The sequence below is a fragment of the Triticum urartu genome, chromosome 4A, assembly GCF_056163025.1.
Source record: "Triticum urartu cultivar PI428250 chromosome 4A, HENAU_Tu73, whole genome shotgun sequence".
NCBI lineage: Eukaryota > Viridiplantae > Streptophyta > Magnoliopsida > Poales > Poaceae > Triticum > Triticum urartu.
This window is the reverse complement of record NC_141876.1, coordinates 344,173,669-344,192,778: the sequence shown is the minus strand read 5'-3', so window position 1 is coordinate 344,192,778 and position 19,110 is coordinate 344,173,669. Positions and strand designations below refer to the sequence as shown.

The 19,110-nt window shown below is 44.1% G+C and overlaps 1 long non-coding RNA gene across 2 annotated transcripts; it reads right to left on the bottom strand.

The window, feature by feature from the left end:
* Positions 1-5,995: 5,995 nt before the first annotated feature.
* LOC147975792 (uncharacterized) lies at positions 5,996-14,629 on the bottom strand. Of its 2 annotated transcripts, none has more exons than XR_015601080.1 (2): positions 14,068-14,629; positions 5,996-6,291 (listed from the first exon to the last, which is right to left on the bottom strand). It is a non-coding gene; the product is annotated as an uncharacterized LOC147975792 (long non-coding RNA). The 2 variants fall into 2 exon arrangements; XR_015601081.1 differs by lacking the exon at positions 5,996-6,291 and adding an exon at positions 11,606-11,917.
* Positions 14,630-19,110: the final 4,481 nt, after the last annotated feature.

Sequence of the window (19,110 nt, the reverse complement as noted above, 5' to 3'; positions counted from 1 at the left end):
TGCCTCGACGCGTGGGAGCTATAGTCGCATCGAGGGTGTGACACTGCATCTACTACTATTACTCCACTCATCGACCTCTATCCAGCATGCATCTAGAATATTAAGTTCATGAAAATAGAGTAACGCCTTAAGCAAGATGACATGATGTAGACGGATAAATTCATGCAATATGATAAAAAAACCATCTTGTTATCCTCGATGGAAACAATACAATACGTGCCTTGCTGCCCCTACTGTCACTGGGAAAGGACACCGCAAGATTGAACCCAAAGCTAAGCACTTCTCCCATTGCAAGAAAGATCAATCTAGTAGGCCAAACCAGATTGATAATTTGAAGAGACTTGCAAAGATAACCAATCATACATAAAATAATTCAGAGAAGATTCAAATATTGTTCATAGATACTCTTGATCATAAACCCACAATTCATCAGTCTCAACAAACACACCGTAAAAAGAAGATTACATCGAATAGATCTCCATAAGAGATGGGGAGAACATTGTATTGAGATCCAAAAAGAGAGAAGAAGCCATCTAGCTAATAACTATGGACCCGAAGGTATGAGGTAAACTACTCACACTTCATCGGAGAGGCTATGGTGTTGATGTAGAAGCCCTCCGTGATGGATTCCCCCTCCGGGGGAGCTCCGGAATAGGCCCCAAGATGGGATCTCGTGGATACAGAAAGTTACGGCGGTGGAATTAGGCTTTTGGCTCCGTATCTGATCGTTTGGGGGTACGTAGGTATATATAAGAGGAAGGAGTACATCGGTGGAGCAACAGGGGGCCCACGAGGGTGGAGGGCGCGCCTGGGGGGGGGGGGGGGGGGGTAGGCGCGCCCCTACCTCGTGGCCTCCTCCTTTATTTCTTGACGCAGGGTCCAAGTCTCCTGGATCATGTTCGGTGAGAAATTCACGTTCCCGAAGGTTTCATTCCGTTTGGACTCTGTTTGATATTCCTTTTCTTCGAAACCCTAAAATAGGCAAAAAAACAACAATTCTTGGCTGGGCCTTCGGTTAATAGGTTAGTCCCAAAAATAATATAAAAGTGGATAATAAAGCCCAATAATGTCCAAAACAGTAGATAATATAGCATGGAGCAATCAAAAATTATAGATACGTTGAAGACGTATCAAGCATCCCCAAGCTTAATTCCTTCTCGTCCTTGAGTAGGTAAATGATAAAAAAGATAATTTTTGATGTGAACTGCTACTTGGCATAATTTTAATGTAATTCTTCTTAATTGTGGTATGAATATTCAGATACGAAAGATTCAAGATAAAAGTTTAATATTGACATAAAAATAATAATACTTCAAGCATACTAACAAAGGAATCATGTCTTCTCAAAATAACATGGCCAAAGAAAGTTATCCCTACAAAATCATATAGTCTGGCTATGCTCTATCTTCACCACACAAAGTATTTAAATCATGCACAACCCCGATGACAAGCCAAGCAATTGTTTCATACTTTTGACATTCTCAAACTTTTTCAATCTTCACGCAATACATGAGCGTGAGCCATGGATATAGCACTATATGTGGAATAGAAGGGTGGTTGTGGAGAAGACAAAAAGGGAGATGATAGTCTCACATCAACTAGGCGTATCAACGGGCTATGGAGATGCCCATCAATAGATATCAATGTGAGTGTGTAGGGATTGCCATGCAACGGATGCACTAGAGCTATAAGTATATGAAAGCTCAACAAAATAAACTAAGTGGGTGTGCATCCAACTTGCTTGCTCATGAAGACCTAGGGCATTTTGAGGAAGCCCATCATTGGAATATACAAGCCAAGTTCTATAATGAAAAATTCCCACTAGTATATGAAAGTGACGAAATGAGAGACTCTTTATCATGAATATCATGGTGCTACTTTGAAGCACAAGTGTGGTAAAGGATAGTAACATTGTCCCTTCTCTCTTTTTCTCTCATTTTTTTATATTTCATCCGGAGTCTCATCCCGACTTGTGGGGGAATCATAGTCTCCATCATCCTTTCCTCACTGGGACAATGCTCTAATAATGATGATCATCACACTTTTATTTTCTTACAACTCAACAATTACAACTCGATACTTAGAACAAAATATGACTCTATATGAATGCCTCCGGCGGTGTACTGGCATATGCAATGAATCAAGAGTGACATGTATGAAAGAATTATGAATGGTGGCTTTGCCACAAATACGATGTCAACTACATGATCATGCTAAGCAATATGACAACGATGGAGTGTGTCATGCATAATAAACGGAACGGTGGAAAGTTGCATGGCAATATATCTTGGAATGGCTATGGAAATGCCATAAGAGGTAGGTATGGTGGCTGCTTTGAGGAAGGTATATGGTGGGTGTATGATACAGGCGAAAGGTGCGCGGTATTAGAGAGGCTAGCAATGGTGGAAGGAAGAAAAGTGCGTATAATCCATGGACTCAACATTAGTCATAAAGAACTCATATACTTATTGCAAAGATCTACAAGTTATCAAAGCAAAGTATTACGCGCATGCTCCTAGGGGGATAGATTGGTAGGAAAAGACCATCGCTCGTCCCCGACCGCCACTCATAAGGAAGACAATCAAAAAATAAATCATGCTCCGACTTCATCACATAACGGTTCACCATACGTGCATGCTACGGGAATCACAAACTTTAACACAAGTATTTCTCAAATTCACAACTACTCAACTACCACAACTTTAATATCACCATCTTTATATCTCAAAACAATTATCAAGCATCAAACTTCTCATAGCATTCAACACACTCATGAGAAAGTTTTTACTATTCTTGAATACCAAGCATATTAGGATTATTTAAGGAAATTACCATGCTATTTGAGACTCTCAAAATAATCTAAGTTAAGCATGAGAGATCAATAGTTTCTATAAAACAATTCCACCACCGTGCTCTAAAAAATATAAGTGAAGTACTAGAGCAAAACTATATAACTCAAATGATATAAGCGAAGCACATAGAGTATTCTAACAAATTCCAAATCATGTATGGCTCTCTCGAAAGGTGTGTACAGCAAGGATGATTGTGTTAAACTAAAAATCAAAGACTCAAATAATACAAGACGCTCCAATCAAAACACATATCATGTGGTGAATAAAAATATAGCTCCAAGTAAAGTTGCCGATAGAAGTAGACGAAAGAGGGGATGCCTTCCGGGGCATCCCCATGCTTTGTATTTTAGGTGTCCTTAGATTATCTTGGGGGTGCCATGGGAATCCCCAATCTTAGGCTCTTGCCACTCCTTGTTCCATAATCCATCAAATCTTTACCCAACACTTGAAAACTTCACAACACAAAACTTAAAGTAGAAAATCTCATGAGCTCCGTTAGCGAAAGAAAACAAAAGACCACTTCAAGGTACTGTAATGAACTCATTCTTTATTTATATTGGTGTTAAAACTACTGTATTCCAACTTCTCTATGGTTTATAAACTATTTTACTGGCCATAGATTCATCAAAATAAGCAAACAACACATGAAAAACAGAATCCGTCAAAAACAGAACATTATGTAGTAATCTGTAGCTAGAGCAAGATCTGGAACCCCAAAAATTCTAAAAATAAATTTCTGGACGTGAGGAATTTATCTATTAATCATCTCCAAAAAGAATTAACTAAAAAGCACTTTCAAATAAAATTGGCAGCAGTTCTCGTGAGCGCTAAAGTTTCTGTTTTTTACAGCAAGATTAACAAGACTTTCCCCAAGTCTTCCCAACGGTTCTACTTGGCACAAACACTAATTAAAAACAAAAAACACAACCAAAACATAGGCTAGGTAAATTATTTATTACTAAACAGGAGCAAAAAGCAAGGAATAAATATAAAATTGGGTTTCCTCCCAACAAGCGCTATCGTTTAACGCCCCTAGCTAGGCATAAAAAGCAAGGATATATCTAGGTATTGCCATCTTTGGTTTTAGGGAAGAAAAGAGCAAAATTGCTATCTATGGAATTAATCTTTCTATTTTGATAAAGCACATGTCTATTAATGGTAGAAGAAAGATTAAGTATGTTACGGAAATTTGTATCTAAGCTAGCCTTCATCTCTTTGATAGATTCGTTTTGGTAAGAGAGCAAAAGAGATGTAGATTCAATTTTCTCATTCAATGGGTGCCCAAATATGGTTTTCATCTTCTCATAAGTGTCTACGGCATACCCTTCAAGAAAGCCTTCTTCAAATATAGAATCTAAGACATGCTTAAAAGAAGAAGGAAGGGCAATATAAAAGCTTTTTAAGTAAATTTCAATTTGGTATTGAGGCACATAGCTAGCCCTGATTCTTAATAGTCTATACCAAGCATCTTTCAAAGATTCATCAAGTAAATAACGAAAAATTCCGGAATCATCTTCATCAAAATTATTAATATTCTCATTGATAACTCCGGTAGGTTTTCCATAGTATCCTTATTTATGAGCTTAGCGAGAATAGAAGGGTTGTCCAAAGTACTAAAACTCAGGAGAGAGACCCCAACCCTTTTTGATTCAGACATGGCAGAGGAAAAGCGAGCGAGAAAAAGAGAGGGCAAATAAAACGGCAAGGGTGAAGTGGGGGAGAGGAAAACGAGAGGCAAATGACAAATAATGTAATGCGGGAGATAAGGGTTGTGATGGGTACTTGGTATGTTTGACTTTTGCGTAGACTCCCCGGCAACGGCGTCAGAAATATTCTTGCTACCTCTTGAGCACTGCGTTGGATTTCCTTGAAGAGGAAAGGATGATGCAGCAAAGTAGCATAAGTATTTCCCTCAGTTTTTGAGAACCAAGGTATCAATCCAGTAGGAGGCTATGGGCGAGTCCCTTGTACCTACACAAAACAAATAACTCCTCGCAACCAACGCGATAAGGGGTTGTCAATCCCTTCACGGTCACTTACGAGAGTGAGATCTGATAGATATGATAGGATAGTATTTTTGGTATTTTTATGATAAAGATGCAAAGTAAAATAAAAGCAAAGTAAAAAGCAAAGGAAATAACTAAGTATTGGAAGATTAATATGATGAAGATAGACCCGGGGGCCATAGGTTTCACTAGTGGCTTCTCTCAAGAGTATAAGTATTTTACGGTGGGTCAACGAATTACCGTTGAGCAATTGACAGAATTGGGCAGAGTTATGAGAATATCTAGGTATGATCATGTATATAGGCATCACGTCTGAGAAAAGTAGACCAACACCTGCCTGCATCTACTACTATTACTCCACTCATCGACCGCTATCCAGCACGCATCTAGAGTATTAAGTTCATGAAAACGGAGTAACGCCTTAAGCAAGATGACATGATGTAGAGGGATAAATTCATGCAATATGATAAAAAAAACCATCTTGTTATCCTCGATGGCAACAATACAATACATGCCTTGCTGCCCCTACTATCACTGGGAAAGGACACCGCAAGATTGAACCCAAAGCTAAGCACTTCTCCCATTGCAAGAAAGATCAATCTAGTAGGCCAAACCAAACTGATAATTCGAAGAGACTTGCAAAGATAACCAATCATACATAAAAGAATTCAGAGAAGATTCAAATATTGTTCATAGATAATCTTGATCATAAACCCATAATTCATCGATCTCAACAAACACACCGCAAAAAGAAGATTGCATCAAATAGATCTCCACAAGAGAGGGGGAGAACATTGTATTGAGATCCAAAAAGAGAGAAGAAGCCATCTAGCTAATAACTATGGACCCGAAGGTCTGAGGTAAACTACTCACACTTCATCGAAGAGGCTATGGTGTTGATGTAGAAGCCCTCCGTGATGGATGCCCCTCCGGCGGAGCTCCGGAACAGGCCCCAAGATGGGATCTCGTGGATACAGAAAGTTACGGCGGTGGAATTAGGGATTTGGATCCGTATCTGATTGTTTGAGGGTACGTAGGTATATGTGACGCCCTCAATTCAATCGTACACTAATCATACACGCAAATGTGTATGATCAAGATCAAGGACTCACGGGAAGATATCACAACACAACTCTAGACACAAATTAAAATAATACAAGCTTTATATTACAAGCCAGGGGCCTCGAGGGCTCGAATACATAAGCTCGAAAACACAAGAGTCAGCGGAAGCAACAATATCTGAGTACAGACATGAGTTAAACAAGATTGCCTTAAGAAGGCTAGCACAAAAGCAGCAACGATCGAAAAGGCAAGACCTCTTGCCTGGGAGCCTCCTAACTACTCCTAGTCATCTGCAGTCTTCACGTAGTAGTAGGCATCCTCCGGGTAGTAGTAGTCATCAGTGGCGTCTTCTGACTCCTGTGATCCGTTATCTGGTCGCAACAATCGGATATGGGGGAAAAGAAGTAGCAAAGCAACCGTGAGTACTCATCCAAAGTACTCGCAAGACTTACATCAGATCTAAACTAAGTATGCATCTGTATCAAAGGAATGGGTTGTATCTGTGGACTAAACTGCAGAATGCCAGAAGGGAAGGGGAAAGCCTAGCCTATCGAAGACTAGCATCTTCTGGAAACCACCATCTTGCAGCAACAGGAAGGAGTAGAGTAGCATAAAGTAAAGTAGTAGAAGTGTTATCAACCTAGGCCAGAGATCCTTTCTCGACTCCCTGCGAGAAAGCAATCCCAGAGCCATACTATCCAGTTATCATCACAATCCCATACTCATCTCATGTATCCAGTTCTAGTTGTATCGATCGGGATACAACTCCAAGTGTCCGTTACCATAGGACAGGCTATCGATAGATGTTTTGTTCCCTGCAGGGGTGCACCAACTTACCCACCATGCTCAATTAACTCCGGCCAGACACACTTTCCTGGGTCATGCCTGGCCTCGGCCAAACAATACGCCGCAACCCGACCTAGGCTCAATAGAGAGGCCAGCACGCCGGACTAAACCTATGCCCCCAGGGGTCATAGGCCATCTCCCCGGGAACTCCTGCACGTTGCGTACGCGGCCGGTGAGCAGACCTAGCTACCTCCTTCAACAAGGTAGGTGCTTTCCAGTCCAACCCGGCGCGCGCCGCTCAGTCGCTGACGTCTATTAAGCTTCGGCTGATGTATACGACGCAGAACGCCCATACTATGCCCACGTGATGGTTAGTGCTATCAGGCCAGAGGCCCCTTGGATCAAATATCCAAATCGTAGTGGATTAGGAACGCGCGGTAACGAGCAGAGACTCACGATCGATGTGACCCCGTCGCCCCGTCTCGAGTACTTGCGGCAAGGGCTAAGAATGCCCGGCCACGCCTCGTAAGTATCTTGCGGGCACCTTCCAGGTCAACCTGACTCCACATCACTCGCTAAATAAGCTCACGCGGGTACCCCTCAGGGTCGACCCGTCTTTAGTAACATGGCTCGGTGTAAAGTCATAGTAATAACTGTGTGTCTAACACCAAGGAGAAAACCCAAGGAATCACCCCCGGTGAATCCCACTCGATGTTATCATCAAGGTGAACGTAAGAGGATCCACCCTCGAGGTTCACACTTGAGGGGTTGCACGACAGAGCGGTAACGGAAGTGGTTAAGGAGGAAATCGCCCTCGATGACCTCGACCGTATAGCTACACTACAGAGATCTCATCAGGAGTGATGTAAGAGGTTCCACCCTCGGCACTCGATGGTAATTCTGCAGAGTCATACAACTAGGGGAGGATGTGCGGTGTCGGGGCCTGGACATCGATCACGTTGATCGAGTCATCGAACATAAAGCAGGGCAACTGGGACAAGGTGAGGGTCACTGATGGATCACTAACCAACCTATACTAAGCAATTTAGGATAAGCAGGTATGGTATGAAAGCATGTAACAACAACAGGCTATGCATCAGAGTAGGATCATACAGAAAGCAGTAGCAGTTCTAATGCAAGCATGAGAGGGAAAGAAATGGGCGATATCGGAATGCTCAAGGGGGTTTGCTTGCCTGGAAACTCCGCTGAAAGGGAAAAAGGGTTGTCGGTGATGCAGTCGACCACAGGGGCATCAGTAGTGGTCTCGGGGTCTACCGGAGGAAAGAGGGGGGAGAAACAGTAAATACAAGCAAACATAAGTAGGACATGACGATACGCGGCGCTAGGGGTGACCTATCGTAGTGCTACACGATATCGGCAAAGGGGGATAACATCCGGGAAAGTTTTCGTGAAGTTTGGCTTTTTCGGACAGATGAAAGAGAGGAGACGGTTACATGTTTGGCATGCTAGGAGCACATGACAGATGAACGGACCGTGTATTTGGATTCGCTGGATTTTTCTGAGCAACTTTCATGTAGAAAACATTTTCATCTGAGCTACGGATTATTTTCTATGATTTTACAAAGTTTTAAACAGTTATTTGGAATTTCCGGAAAATTGGCTAAGTCTGAGAATTGCTTAGTTTTAAACATCAGTTAGCTGTTTTCCGAAGGCTATAACTGTGGTTCTGTACATCCTATGGCGTAGTGCCCTTTACCAATTTTTATCACCTTTTCATGATCTAGATGACAGTTTCAAGTTCATCTACATTAGTGCCCATTTGCCTGTCCAAATCTTTGTTTGAAAAGTGCTACTGGATGTCAAATTCAAAATCTGTTTTTCAGTTCTTCTAGTTAACAGAACAAAAAGTTTCAAGCAGATAGACAATCGTTCGATTCCTGAAACGGAGTGTCAGATGGGTTCAGAGCAACGGAATAGGTATTGCGGCTAAAACTAGAATATATCACTATGAAGGTGGCCCGTGATTTACATACGAAGCCAAGAGCAAATGATACTTCCTTAAAAGAATATAGGACATACAAGAGAGTCAGGTTCCGATCCTGTGGAACTGTGGGTTATGGGCCCACCATGTGGGTTAAAAGTAGAAAGGGGGCCGATAGCAAGGCATGTCAGATGATAGACCGTCAGGTATGTTGCAACAACGTTGGTACCAAGGGCGAGGGACGAAGATAACCATTATCCTGCTCGTTGAACGAGGTGGGCCATTAGGCAAAGTTCTCGTCCATCGGTGGCTACCGGAATGTCATCAACAATAGTACAGTGTCTTACTAACAGAGTGATACAACGAGGTGTTTACATAAGCAGGGAAATATTAATCCTTATATAATATAGATCACAATAAGGTTCAATCAAACCAATGGAAAGGAAAATGTAATTGTCAGATTAAACAGAACAATGGAAAGGAAAATGTGTTTAAACACATACTTCAGGGGTATATCCTTCCCAAGGACAAGCAGAGCATGGTATCCATGACAGGATAGACGTTTAAAACCATTTAGGTAAGGGGAAAGAAATTTCATGACATTACCCATACAATGGTGTTTGGATAATTGATAATGAAGATTTAGTACCATGCTTCAAATGTTCTTATTGAAGATCGGATTACCACAGAAAGGCTTCGAGATAGCATTGACATGGTTTTCAAGCAAAGGTTAGACTTTGGATACACAAATGATCCATTGGAAACAACTTAGAAAATAAGTCATACAATTTCGGCAAGGAAAAGATGAGGGTGTGGCCGACGGGCTCAGCCACAATCCATCGACATGTCAAGAAGGATGTATTTCCAAAATTATACAAACAAGTTTGTGTTGGGGAAGGCAAGAATGTTGTGATGATAACATAAATCATCGAGGGGGAGGATTGTATTTCTCACCATGAATTCGATTGATATCCTAGAAAAGCTCAGAATGTTGATGATGATCACGACACATTTGTCGAGAGATTTCATGAAGATGTCACCGAGCAGAAAAGGAAGGAAGAAGTGAAAAGCTATGAGAACCACGGATTCGACACAAGCTCAAAGTAAAGCTTGTTGTTCGAGGTGAAATGATAAGATGAGGAAGATCGACGTAAGCTTAGCTCATCGTCGGAAGTTGCTCCGGGTATAAGGACCAGGTAGCACAGTTAAAAAGTTATCATGATAAAATATAGCCGATCAGGCTAGGAATGATGTGATGGAGTATAAAGCTTCCTAGTATCAAGTACTAGGTGTAATGTCAGGAGGTAAATCGGAGTAGAGGTTGGACGGGGGAAATGATTTGCAGAGGATAAACAATTTTAACTTACCCAGTGAATGAGATCAAGGAGGAAATATGGTCGAGACCATAACTGCAAGGGATCCAATTTACGATACCAGAAGAATTATTCAAATGATTAAATATCCTTGCAAGAAGCTTTCATGATAAGTTCCACACCATGTCCGTGGGCATGAACACAAAGGTTCAGGGTCGACTCCCACTTCTATAATGCATAATCTTTCATTTTGCTTCTCGCTCTTGATGAAGCTGTAGTATTGAAATTTTATCTGACGTAAAGCCAGTAGAGTATAACCCGCATAACTTTTGAGTTCACACAGATTAGGGAAGGCATAGGTTCAACCCATCGGGGCATCTTAGGAACATATAACATAAATTTCGAGAATAAGTAACACAAGCTCGGTAGTAGAGCATGCTTGAGAAAGCGGAGGATACAATTTACCAAAAGCATTATGTATCCGAGGAAAGGCTCACAAGCTTATTGAATATGAAGAACATTGTCGGATAAAATCCGAAAAAGGGGGTCAGGTGGTCCACAAGGGACCTGATGTGAGCAGTGGTACTCAATCAATAGAATAAAGAATGCAAGGAGATCAGGTTATAGAAACAACTGACTAACTCAATGCTCAAAGGAAAAGGAATAATGAATTCCAAGACAAGGGATCATAAGCAATGCTCTGATTAGGGATGGATAGGTAGAATAGCCTTAGGGGTACAATCCATGGCAATTTGATTGGTCGTGATCCAGCTCATGTTAAAACGACGTCTGAGCTGGAAGGATGAATTCTAGGATCTGATTGAGGATTGCGAGCATTCCCAACATATTGTATCAACGAACTCAAAATGATAACGACAAAGGCTGATAATAAGATTACTAAACTTATGGTATTAACCATAATGCAAGCAAGTAAGAAATTCAAGAATAATAGGCTGGTGAGGATTTTCACAAGAACAAATGGTATTATGAAGACTTTTGTGAGGTACATGAATCAACTGAGGATGAGCGGATACTCGATAGGTGCACAGATTTATCTATAGGGGTATTCAGGTAACAAGGAACTGCAAGGTAGTAAGTTCAAAGGATTCTCGGAACAAAGGAGAGCAGTTCAGGGCATCTTGTAATAACAAGAGCAACAAGGGATGATTGTATGAATGACAAGGGTATGTAGTTATCCATAAGGATATATCGGTGGTAGGGAATTTGCAAAGGCGGTGGGTACAAGGGTCTCGGGAGAATATCGTAGAGTAACCTCGGAATCTTCTGGCGAAGCAAGCGATTATTGATAATGTCGGGGCTCTCTGGGAGGAAGTGGTACGAGAGCCTAATGTCAGAGTTAGTAAAATGTTTAACCCGAATAGACGAGAGATAAGAGTCCCAGAGTATAGACGAGGAATAAAAGATCCTAATACCACCCATATGGCGACGTGGGCCCGTAAGACACACAACCAATGTTAGTAAAAGTTTTTTCAGTGTCTAGACTCAACTTCGGCCAAGGAGTTAGAAAGGGGGCTACCTACAGGCAGTCGGCTCTGATACCAACTTTTGACGCCCTCGATTCAATCGTACACTAATCATACACGCAAATGTGTACGATCAAGATCAAGGACTCACGGGAAGATATCAGAACACAACTCTAGACACAAATTAAAATAATACAAGCTTTATATTACAAGCCAGGGGCCTCGAGGGCTTGAATACATAAGCTCGAAAACACAAGAGTCAGCGGAATCAACAATATCTGAGTACATACATGAGTTAAACAAGATTGCCTTAAGAAGGCTAGCACAAAAGCAGCAACGATCGAAAAGGCAAGGCCTCCTGCCTGGGAGCCTCCTAACTACTCCTAGTTGTCTGCAGTCTTCACGTAGTAGTAGGCATCCTCCGGGTAGTAGTAGTCATCAGTGGCGTCGTCTGGCTCCTGGGATCCGTCATCTGGTCGCAACAATAGGGTATGGGGGAAAAGAAGTAGCAAACCAACCGTGAGTACTCATCCAAAGTACTCGCAAGACTTGCATCAGATCTAAACTAAGTATGCATCTGTATCAAAGGAATGGGTTGTATCTGTGGACTAAACTGCAGAATGCCAGAAGGGAAGGGGAAAGCCTAGCCTATCGAAGACTAGCATCTTCTGGAAACCACCATCTTGCAGCAACAGGAAGGAGTAGAGTAGCATAAAGTAAAGTAGTAGAAGTGTTATCAACCTAGGCCAGAGATCCTTTCTCGACTCCGTGCGAGAAAGCAATCCCAGAGCCATACTATCCAGTTATCATCACAATCCCATTCTCATCTCAATGTCTCATCTCAAGTATCCAGTTCTAGTTGTTTCGATCGGGATACAACTCCAAGTGTCCGTTACCGTAGGACAGGCTATCGATAGATGTTTTCTTCCCTGTAGGGGTGCACCAACTTACCCACCACGCTCGATTAACTCCGGCCGGACACACTTTCCTGGGTCATGCCCGGCCTCGACCAAACAATACGCCGCAACCCGACCTAGGCTCAATAGAGAGGCCAGCACGCCGGACTAAACCTATGCCCCCAGGGGTCATGGGCCATCTCCCCGTGAACTCCTGCACATTGCGTACACGGCTGGTGAGCAGACCTAGCTACCTCCTTCAACAAGGTAGGTGCTTTCCAGTCCAACCCGACGCGCGCCGCTCAGTCGCTGACGTCTATTAAGCTTCGACTGATGTATACAACGCAGAACGCCCATACTATGCCCACATGATGGTTAGTGCTATCAGGCCAGAGGCCCCTCGGATCAAATATCCAAATCGTAGTGGATTAGGAACGCGCGGTAACGAGCAGAGGCTCACGATCGATGTGACCTATCGCGGGCAGAGACTCATGACTCGCGCGGTAACATAGTGGATTAGGAACGCCGCGCTAGGGGTGACCTATCATAGTGCTACACAATACCGGCGAAGGGGGATAACATCCGGGAAAGTTTTCGCGAAGTTTCGCTTTTTCGGACAGATGAAAGAGAGGAGACGGTTACATGTTTGGCATGCTAGGAGCACATGACAGATGAACGGACCGCGTATTTGGATTCGTTGGATTTTTCTGAGCAACTTTCATGTAGAAAACATTTTCATCCGAGCTACGGATTATTTTCTATGATTTTACAAAGTTTTAAACAGTTATTTGGAATTTCCGGAAAATTGGCTAAGTCTGAGAATTGCTTAGTTTTAAACATCAGTTAGCTGTTTTCTGAAGGCTATAACTGTGGTTCTATACATCCTATGGCGTAGTGCCCTTTACCAATTTTTATCACCTTTTCATGATCTATATGACAGTTTCAAGTTCATCTACATTAGTGCCCATTTGCCTGTCCAAATCTTTGTTTGAAAAGTGCTACTGGATGTCAAATCCAGAATTTGTTTTTTAGTTCTTCTAGTTAACAGAACATAGATTTTTGTCATTTTTATAGGAATTAATCTAGGCGACTTTTGTATTTCGGCCAATGGAAAGAATTGAACCATGTCAAGTGCACTACACGCCCATATAATTTTTATCTATGCTAGAGCTTGTTTTGCTGCTGCTTAAGTGTTGTTTAGAGGGCTACTCAGTGTAAAAGCAGTAAAGCTAGCCTCTGCTACAGTAACTGAACGTTACTGTAGCAGAGGAGCTGCAGCAGAGTGCAGCGGTGCCGTGCAGGCGCTAGGCAGCGACGGCGAGGCCACGGGCATGTGCGCGTGCTATAGGGCGTTGCAGGGAGGCTCGCGAGTCGCGGCGGCTGCGAGGAGCACGCGAGCGAGCGCGGGGGCGAGGCCAACGGCGGGCGCAGCCGCAACAGCGCGTCGGGCGAGCGAGTGGCTATGGCGCGGGCGGCAAAAGCAGCAGTATGGGCAGCCGGGCGAGCGGGTGACGGGCGTGCGCGGCCGCCGCAGCATGCCCAGGCGGACGCGGCCAGGGGATGTCTTGGGCGCGTGCGCGTGGCAGGGAGGAGCCCAGGTCGCGGGCTAGGCGCGGTGAGCGCGGCCACAGGCCAACGGGCACGCGGAGCTTCGGGCGAACTTAAGGGCGGTGGCTACGGGACAAATTCTAAGGGGGGGGGGAGGGGAATTGGACGAGGGCCTCACTGCGGGGAGGTCGTGGACGAGCTCGAGGGGGTTGGGGACGGCGGGAGCTCGCGGGACAATGGCGAGATGGCGGCGGTCGAGGTTGGTGGAGTCGGTCGATGCCGTCGTTGTGGTGCTGCTCCCGACGAACGGGGACTCAAAGAAGATGCGGTGGTTGACGGCGGTCTGCCTGGACAACTCCTCCAACGCCGGGGAGTACTCAGGCCGCGGCAACGGCGATGACACACACAGCCACAGCGTGATCTCGCGAGTTCGTTTTCGAGCGGAAGGAGAGGGGGCACGATGGGGAAAGAGAGGGGATCGGACGAGCTCGATCTAGGGTTCCCAGGGGACGTTCTTAAAGGGCTGGGGGGTACTGTGGTGTGTGTGGCGGCCATCAAGCCGTGGTGGCCATGGATGTGCACCACGCACATGTCCCTGCCTCCTCCCATGTTGAGAGATAGGAGAAGGCCTTAGGTGGGCTGAACATTAGACTGTAGCATTGGGCCATAAGTGAACGATGCTCTTTTCTATCCTCTTTTCTTTTCTGCTTTACATTTCTCTCCAGTGTTTTGCATTTAGAATTCATACCAAATAAATTTAGTCGACTAAGAAACTTGTTACATAAATATTAGTCATTATTTTGCAGAGGCCCACAATATTTCAAGTCAAAAGGAAAATACATAAATATTTGTTTATTTGAAAAGGGGTCATTTTGTTGTTTCTGAACCACATTATATTTTTACTAAGGATTAATTGGCGAGTCAAATGATGTTGGTTCAACATTTTAAAAGATCAGGGGAATTTATACTAAAATTCGAACATTTTAGTTTTATACTTTGGAGAAATAAATATTTGACTTGCAAATTAAATTTGAAAATGACTTTGATTTTTGGACATGTGGCAAGTTGCATAGTAATCACGATGACATGGCCACCATTAGGAGGATATCACTGTAGCAAGATTCTTGGGGTGTTAAAGTATATATAGGAGGAAGGAGTACGTCGGTGGATCAACAAGGGGCCCACGAGGGTGGAGGGCGCGCCTGGGGGGGGGGGGTAGGCGCGCCCCCTACCTCATGGCCTCCTCCTTTATTTCTTGACGTAGGGTCCAAGTCTCCTGGATCGTGTTCTGTCGGAGTAATGGGCCACGGGTAGGCTAACCCGAGTCCCGGAACCTTTCAAGACATCGGGGCAGGCTGCGCCCCTCAAGACCCCAGGACAAAGAGCCCCCTTCTGAGGAGTCGGCGGCAAGGCCACCGACTAGCCACTCGCGACCGAGTCCCAGGGACGACTTCAGGACAAACCGACTCCTGACTGACGACTTCCCAAGAAGCCGGCCTTGGGGAGTCGGCCCGCGACTCCAGCAAAACCCCATGTCATCTTCAAGAGGGACAGGACCGGGGAGTGGCTACAGTGAAGACTGCCCCCACCCCTTTCCAAAGGCAAGCATGGTCACAGTACGCCATACCCGCAGAGATCTCCGTGCGGCGTGGCACTGTTGCCATGCTGGCCCTGACATCAGCACCGGTGAACCGAATCCCGCGCCCACGACGGCTTGTCTGTACGACCTTTGGGCGGTGGGTCCCACCGGCCAGCGGGATCCCAGAAGACGGCAAGTGCGCCACAAGTCGGACCCGTCGGGAGTCGGCCCTCGAGAGTCGGCCCGCTCCTCCCCGCCAGGCGGCGGGGCTGTTACCACGACTCCATGACGAAGCCTGCGTCATTAGAAGCACGGCTACAGTAATCAGCAGCCGGCAAGACCCGCCCGCAGTGGGCGCGACCTGTTGGCTTTGTACCGGGCCAGTCGGTGGGGCCCACCAGTCGGCGGGCCCCAGGAGTCGGCGGATAAAACGACGGCCGGAGAGGCTGACGGCTGGGCTCGCGTCCAGCCGGATTACCATTGTACCCCTAGGGGTAGGTCTATATAAACCCCCCAGGGCACCCATGCAGAGGGTTGGAATCCATTAGTACTAGACCAGATCATATAGGAAGGAGAAAGCTAGCCTTGCCTTCTCCTACCTCTAGGAAACAGCTCGAGGAGCAATCGTGTAAACACTTTGCCATAGTGATCATGCGGAGACCCCGCAGAGCAGCAGTAGGGGTATTATCTCCCCGGAGAGCCCTGAAGCTGGGTAAGATTCGCCGGCGTGCATGTCTTCGCCTCATCCTGTTTCCAGGCACCGGCGACGTTCTACTCGCCCCCACCATGATAAGCCATCCTTTGGCATATGTCGCACCCAACCCCCGACATGTTTGGTGAGAAAATCACGTTCCCGAAGGTTTCATTCCGTTTGGACTCCGTTTGATATTCCTTTTCTTCGAAACCCTAAAATAGGCAAAAAACATCAATTCTGGGCTGGTCCTCCGGTTAATAGGTTAGTCCCAAAAATAATATAAAAGTGTATAATAAAGCCCAATAATGTACAAAACAATAGATAATATATCATGGAGCAATCAAAAATTATAGATACGTTGGAGACGTATCATGAAGATATATCATAGCTAGACTATATGATTTTGTAGGGATAACTTTCTTTGGCCATGTTATTTTGAGAAGACATGATTGCTTTGTTAGTATGCTTGAAGTATTATTATTTTTATGTCAATATTAAAATTTTGTCTTGAATCTTTCAGATCTGAATATTCATGCCATAATAAAAAAATTACATTGAAAATTATGTTAGGTAGCATTCCACATCAAAAATTCTGTTTTTAGCATTTACCTACTCAAGGACGAGCAGGAATTAAGCTTGGGGATGCTGATACGTCTCCAACGTATCTATAACTTTTGATTGTTCCATGCTATTATATTATCTGTTTTGGATGTTAAATGGGCTTTAATATGCACTTTTATATTATTTTTGGGACTAACCTATTAACCGGAGGCCCAGTGCCAGTTGCTGTTTTTGCCTATTTCAATGTTTCGCAGAAAAGGAATATCAAACGGGATGAAACCTTCGCGAGGATCTTTTTTGGAACAAACGCAATCCACGAGACTTGGAGTGGAGGTCAAGGAAGCAATGAGGCGGCCACGAGGTAGGGCAGCGCGCCCAGGGGGGCTAGGCACGCCCCCACCCTCGTGGGCCCCTTGTAGCTCCACCGACCTACTTCCTTCGCCTATATATATACTCTTATACCCTGAAAACATCTAGGGGAGCCACGAAACCACTTTTCCACCGCCGCAACCTTCTGTACCCATGAGATCCCATCTAGGGACCTTTCCCCGTGATCTGCCGGAGGGGGATTCGATCACGGAGGGCTTCTACATCAACACCATAGCCTCTCCGATGATGTGTGAGTAGTTTACCATAGACCTTAGGGTCCATAGTTATTAGCTAGATGGCTTCTTCTCTTTCTTTGGTTCTCAATACAAAGTTCTCCTCGATGTTCTCGAAGATCTATTCGATGTAATTCTTTTTGCGGTGTGTTTGCCGAGATAAGATGAATTGTGGGTTTATGATTAAGATTATCTATGAACAATATTTGATTCTTCTCTGAATTATTATATGCATGATTTCATATCTTTGCAAGTCTCTTTGAATTAGCAGTTTGGTTTGGCCTACTAGATTGATCTTTCTTGCAATGGGAGAAGTGCTTAGCTTTGGGTTCAATCTTGCGCTGTCCTTTCCCAGTGACAGTAGGGGCAGCAAGGCACGTATTTTATTGTTGTCATCGAGGATAAAAAGATGGGGTTTATATCATATTGCTTGAGTTTACCCCTCTACATCATGTCATCTTGCCTAATGCGTTACTATGTTCTTATGAACTTAATACTCTAGATGCATGCTGGATAGCGGTCGATGTGTGGAGTAATAGTAGTAGATGAAGAATCGCTTCGGTCTACTTGACACGAAGGTGATGCCTATGTTCATGATCATGCCTAGATATCATCATAACTATGCGCTTTTCTATCAACTGCTTGGCTGTAATTTGTTCACCCATCGTAATATATGTTATCTTGAGAGAAGCCACTAGTGAAACCTATGGCCCCCGAGTCTACTTTACATCATATAAGTTTCCGATCTACAATTCTAGTTTACTATTTATTTCACAATCTTTACTTTCCAATCTATACAAAAATACCAAAAATATTTCTCGTATTATCTTTATTTGATCTCACTTTCGTAAGTGACCGTGAAGGGATTGACAACCCCTTTATCGCATTGGTTGCGAGGTTCTTGTTTGTTTGTGTAGGTACTAGGCGACTTGCATGTAGTCTCCTACTGGATTGATACCTTGGTTCTCAAAAATCGAGGGAAATACTTACGCTTCTTTGCTGCATCACCCTTTCCTCTTCAAGGGAAAACCAACGCATGCTCAAGAGGTAGCAACTTTCACAAAGCACATACCTTGATAAAGTTTCGAAGAAGTTCAAAATGGACCAGTCAAAGAAAGGGTTCTTGCCTGTGTTGCAAGGTGTGAAGTTGAGTCAGACTCAATGCCTGACCACTGCAGAAGATAGAGAGAAAATGAAAGTCATTCCCTATGCCTCAGCCATAGGTTCTATCATGTATGCAATGCTGTGTACCACACCTGATGTGTGCCTTGCTATTAGTTTAGCAGGGAGGTACGAAAGTAATCCAGGAGTGGATCACTGGACAGCGATCAAGAACATCCTGAAATACATGAAAAGGAGTAAGGATATGTTTCTTGTTTATGGAGGTGACAAAGAGCTCGTCGTAAACGGTTACGTCGATGCAAGATTTGACACTGATCTGGATGACTCTAAGTAACAAACAGGATACATATTTATATTGAATGGTGGAGCTGTCAGTTGGTGCAGTTCTAAGAAGAGCGACATGGCGGGATCTACGTGTGAAGCGGAGTACATAGCTGCTTCGGAAGCTCCAAATGAAGGAGTCTGGATGAAGGAGTTCATATCCGATCTAGGTGTAATACCTAGTGCATCAGGTACAATGAAAATATTTTGTGACAATACTGGTGCAATTGCCTTGGCAAAGGAATCCGCATTCACTAGAGAACCAAGCACATCAAGAGACGCTTCAATTCTATCTGCGGTCAAGTCAAGGAGGGAGACATAGAGATTTGCAAGATACATACG